Source organism: Muntiacus reevesi, chromosome 3 (assembly GCF_963930625.1).
Source record: "Muntiacus reevesi chromosome 3, mMunRee1.1, whole genome shotgun sequence".
Lineage (NCBI taxonomy): Eukaryota > Metazoa > Chordata > Mammalia > Artiodactyla > Cervidae > Muntiacus > Muntiacus reevesi.
The window spans coordinates 193,973,154-193,978,763 of NC_089251.1; the positions used below are offsets into that span (position 1 = coordinate 193,973,154).

The following is a 5,610-nucleotide window of genomic DNA, read 5'->3' on the forward strand; positions in this document are numbered from 1 at the left end:
CTTTTTGGTCATTCCCATTGAAAGCAAGAACCCAAGATTCACTCTCATCTGACTTTTCCCCTCGTGCTTCTCTTCTCACTCACGTTTCTCTACATGCATGGTGGTGGTGGTGGTGGAGGTGATTTAGCTACTAAATCATATTCGACTCTTTGCCACCACATGGACTGTGGCCCCGCCCAGCTCCTCTGTCCATTAGATTTCCCAGGTAAGAATACTAGAATGAGTTGCTGTTTTTTTCACCAGTGACTCTTCCTGATCAGGGATCAACCCCAGGTCTCCTGAATTGTAGGCATTCTCCTGCATTGTGGGCAGATTCTTTAAGGGCTGAGCCACCAGGGAAACCATTCTTAGGCTATTGAAAGGGATATGGGATTTAGAAAGATGGTAATGATAACCCTATATGCAAAACAGAAAAAGAGACACAGATGTACAGAACAGACTTTTGGACTCTGTGGGAGAAGGCGAGGGTGTGATGTTTCGAGAGAACAGCATCGAAACATGTATATTATCTATGGTGAAACAGATCACCAGCCCAGGTTGGAGGCATGAGACAAGTGCTCGGGCCTGGTGCACTGGGAAGACCCAGAGGAGTCGGGTGGAGAGGGAGGTGGGAGGGGGGATCGGGGTGGGGAATACATGTAAATCCATGGCTGATTCGTGTCAATGTATGACAAAACCCACTACAATATTGTAGAGTGATTGGCCTCCAACTAATAAAAATAAATGAAAAAAAAAAAAAAAAAAAAGAAAGAAAGAAAAAGAAAAGGAAAGGGATGCTCACTGTGAGTCCCTGAGAGTAATGGACTGTGTTTTCAGGAAATAACTGAGTCACTCTGCCCTGCCTTCAGCAAGTCTGCACTACAGCCTGTCTCACAGAGGCCACACTAATAAACCTCTAACCACCTTCATGGCTATCCTCATGAACTGTGACTTCACACATATATGAATTTGATTGATACCTGTCAACTACTTGTGGAGTGACTCAGAACATTAAGCTTCCGTGTCCCCATGCAACATACAGATCAATAATGAGAATCTAGTTTACACAGCCAATCTATCTTGAAGTTTTGGAGGCAGCAGTCTGGGCTCCAATCCTATTTTCTTCACATCTTAGCTCTCCAGCTCTCTGCTTCAGCTCTCTCAACTGTAAGAGAAAGATGACAGTGACAGAAATGGCTGTGAAATTTTGTTAGTATACTTTTGTGTGACAATTAAATGAATTATATGTAAAGGGTTAGAATACTGCATTTCACAACACAATCATTATATAAATGATAACTCTTATTTAAAAAAATCTAGTGACATAGTTCTGATTATTAGCTAGGGATGAGCGAGAGCACTGGAATTGTTTCTGTTGTTGTTTCGTCATTAAGCCGTGTCCAACTCTTTGTGACCCTGTGGACTGTAGCCCGTCAGGCTTCTCTGTCCGTGAGATTCTCCAGGCAAGGAGACTGGAGTGGCTTCCCATTGCCTTCTCTAGAAGATCTTCCCAGATCAGGGATTGAACCCACATCTCCTGCTTTGGCAAATGGATTCATTACTGCTGAGCAGACAGCAGTGGAGTAGTTGAAACTAATCTTCACTCTTTACCTATTATGTGACGGTCTCTCTAAAGTGAGACAGCAAGAAACTATAGATAGATAGTTTTCCTAGTTTAACCTGGCAGAGAAGCCATGTGAAATATTGTTCTCATTATTAGAGTAAAATTTTAAATATATATAATGTTATATATAATACACATATAGTATATATATTAAGTATAGCAGATTCTCTCTCTCTCATACACACACACACACACACACACACACACACAGTTGTGCAAGGTCATACAATGCACATGGCTAGTATAAGATTCTAATAAAATGCTTATGAACTCTAAATTTAGGTCTTATCATTCCTGAACATTCTGATTACCTTGAAAACAGGCAAAATAAGTATAAATTAACTACTATCCTAACAAGGCACTGCATCTCATTCACACTGTTTAAGGTAAGAATATAAGACAGCATCCTAACCCTTCTAATTCTCTTAGACTTTCCTGTGCCTATGTTATAGCATACTTTTAGTGATTAAATGATATTACATCTATGAAGTTCTTAGCCCTGCAGCTGTCTTAATAGTTTTATATAAGTGAGAGAATGACCCCACCCATTTGTTTTAGCCAACTGTGGCCATAGTAACAAAGCTCAGAGGTCATTGGAGGTTTCACTTGCATGTTTCATAGATTTCCACGTCATCCTTCAAGGTTACAATAAAAAGTCTTATATTTCAAAGTCATGTTCAAATTCTCCTTGCTTATAGAAAAAATTTAAGATTACAGACACAGAAATTGACAAAATTCTTAGACTCAACATCCTGAATTATACTAGGATAAAAATTAAATGCAGCTATTTGTGTTTGCTCACATATATAATTAGTGAGGTGGCTATGCAGAGTGATATTTAAAGATGAGAAGTTAACTTAATACTAATTTTTTGCCCTCTTTACTCAGTCATCTAATATTTATGCTGTGCTTACTATAAGCCAAGAATGATAAAGAATGCCAAAAGGAAAAGCAGTTAGTTACTTTAATCTCCTTGACTTAGTATCTTGACAGGATTTAAGGACTTGCCTTAAATCCCTGTCTAAAACATGCTCTCAGCTGATGTTTACTGACATTTGCTTTCACTTCACTAATATCATTTTTGCTTCTATTATTTTTAATAGCTAAAGTATATTTCATTGCATCACCCTAATCACAGTTAAGAGTACAACACATTCAGTTCAGTTATGTTCAGTTCAGTTGCTCAGTACAGTCCAATTCGTTGTGACCCCATGAATTGCAGCACGCCAGTCTTCCCTGTCTATCACCAACTCCCAGAGTTTACTCAAACCCATGTCTATCGACTTGGTGATACCATCCAACCATCTCATCCTCTGTCGTCCCCTTCTCCTCCTGCCCCCCAATCCGTCCCAGCATCAGGGTCTTTTCCAATGAGTCAACTCTTTGCATCAGGTGGCCAAAGTGCTGGAGTTTCAGCTTCAGCATCAGTCTTTCCAATGAACATCCAGGACTGATCTCCTTTAGGATGAACTGGTTGGATCTCCTTGCAGTCCAAGGGACTCTCAAGAGTCTTCTCCAACACCACAGTACAAAAGGATCAATTTTTCAGTGTTCACCTTTCTTCACAGTCCAACTCTCACATCCATACATGACCACTAGAAAAACCATAGCCTTGACTAGACAGACCTTTGTTGGCAAAGTAATGTCTCTGATTTGAATATACTGTCTAGGTTGGTCATAACTTTCCTTTCAAGGAGTAAGCATCTTTTAATTTCATGGCTACAATCACCATCTGCAGTGATTTTGGAGCCCCCAAAATTAAAGTCTGACACTGTTTCCATTGTCTCCCCATCTATTTCCCATGAAGTGATGGGACCAGATGCCATGATCTTACTTTTCTGAATGTTAAGCTTTAAGCCAACTTTTTCACCCTCCTCTTTCACTTTCATCAAGCGGCTTTTTAGTTCTTTACTTTCTGCCATAAGGGTGGTGTCATCTGCATATCTGAGGTTATTGATATTTCTCCCGGCAATCTTGATTCCAGCTTGCGCTTCTTTCAGCCCAGCGTTTCTCATGATGTACTCTTCATAGAAGTTAAATAAGCAGGGTGATAATATACAGCCTTGACGTATTCCTTTTCCTATTGGGAACCAGTCTGTTGTTCCATGTCCAGTTCTAACTGTTGCTTCCTGACCTGCATACAGGTTTCTCAAGAGGCAGGTCAGGCGGTCTTGTATGCCCATCTCTTGGAATTTTCCACAGTTTATTGTGATCCTCACAGTTGAAGTCTTTGGCTTAGTCAATAAAGCAGAAGTAGATGTTTCTCTGGAACTCTTTTGCTTTTCTGATGATCCAGTGGATGTTGGCAATTTGATTTCTGCTTCCTCTGCCTTTTCTAGCACAACACATTAATATCCATTAAATACTAGACAAAAAGAATACATTTTTCTAGAGTTATCATTGCAAGATGAACTCAAGTTAACATAATTTTAATAACAGATATATTTTCCTCTTATCATCATTTCACTTATTATTTCATTATTCATTTAATTCTCTGTACTAGCTATCGCCCTATATTTGAGAATTAAAAAAAAAGTAAGCAATATGAGATGTTATCTCCACATGTGTGTCCAGTGGAAGAAGTAGCTATTGATCAAACAAATACAATAAAACTGTCAACCATGAGATAAAGCTACTAAATTCTGAAATATATTTCTCAGAATTTATATTTGGAAGGAGATTTGATCTGGGACTCTTGACTTGATTGCTTATTTGTTGAAATAATAAAATGACCTTATAATTATATCTATTTTTTTTCTCTTTCCATCAACATAGAATCTTACGATGTGAGAATTCTCATAAGAAGAAAACAGCACATGATATGGACTTTATAGTTTGGAACTATACCTTGGTGACTGAGTTTACTCTGTTAGGGTTTCCAACTTGCCCTGAACTGCAGATTGTCCTGTTTCTCCTGTTTTTGACTTTGTACTCTACGATTTAAATGGGGAACATTGGATTGATGATGCTAATCAGGGTTGATCTGCACCTTCACACACCCATGTATTTTTTCCTTAGTAACTTATCCTTTGTAGACCTTTGCTATTCTTCTGTCTTCGTTCCCAAAATGCTTGTCAACTTTCTTTCTCAGAGCAAGTCAATATCCCATCATGGCTCTGCCCTGCAGTTCTATTTCTTCTGCACTTTCGCAGATACTGAATCCTTTATCTTGGCTGCCATGGCATATGATGGCTATGTCGCCATCTGTAACCCTTTACTATACATGGCTGTGATGTCTCGTGGGCATCTTTATATGGTTGATTTTCTTGTCATACTTTGGAGGCAATATGAGTTCCCTGGTGCACACATCCTTTGCCTTTATTCTGAAATACTGTGATAAAAATATCATTAATCATTTTTTTTCTGTGACCTGCCTCTCTTGCTTAAGTTATCGTGCACAGACACATCACTTAATGAATGGCTTCTCTCCACATATGGCAGCTCAGTGGAAATTATCTGCTTCATCGTCATCATCATCTCCTACTTTTACATTCTCCGCTCAGTCTTAAAGATCCCTTCTTCCACCAGAAGGAAGAAGACCTTCTCTACCTGTGCTTCCCACCTGACATCCGTGGCCATCTACCAGGGGACTCTGCTCTTCGTTTACTCATGACCCAGCTACCTGTATTCCCCCAACACTGATAAAATCATCTCAGTGTTCCACACCATCATCATCCCAGTGCTGAATCTCTTGATTTATAGTTTGAGAAACAAAGACGTAAAAGACGCTTCTAAGAAAAGTCTTAAAACCAAAGATAAATTCCTCCTGAGACATAAGGTTCCAGGATTCACCTAAATCCCCGATTACAAACTCCAGCTGTGTGCATGCTCAGTCATGTCCAGCTCTTTGCAACCCCATGGACTATAACCTGCCAGGCTCTTTTGTCCTTGGAATTATCCAGACAAGAATACTGGAGTGGGTTGCCATTTCTTCCTCCAGGGAATCTTGCCCACCCAGGGATGGGTCCTGTATCTCTTGTTTATCCTGCATTGACAGGCAGATTTTT

The 5,610-nt window shown here is 39.6% G+C and overlaps 1 pseudogene; it reads left to right on the forward strand.

The window, feature by feature from the left end:
- Window positions 1–4,424: 4,424 nt before the first annotated feature.
- On the forward strand, window positions 4,425–5,399 carry LOC136164202 (olfactory receptor-like protein OLF1; annotated as a pseudogene).
- The last annotated feature ends 211 nt before the right edge of the window (window positions 5,400–5,610 follow it).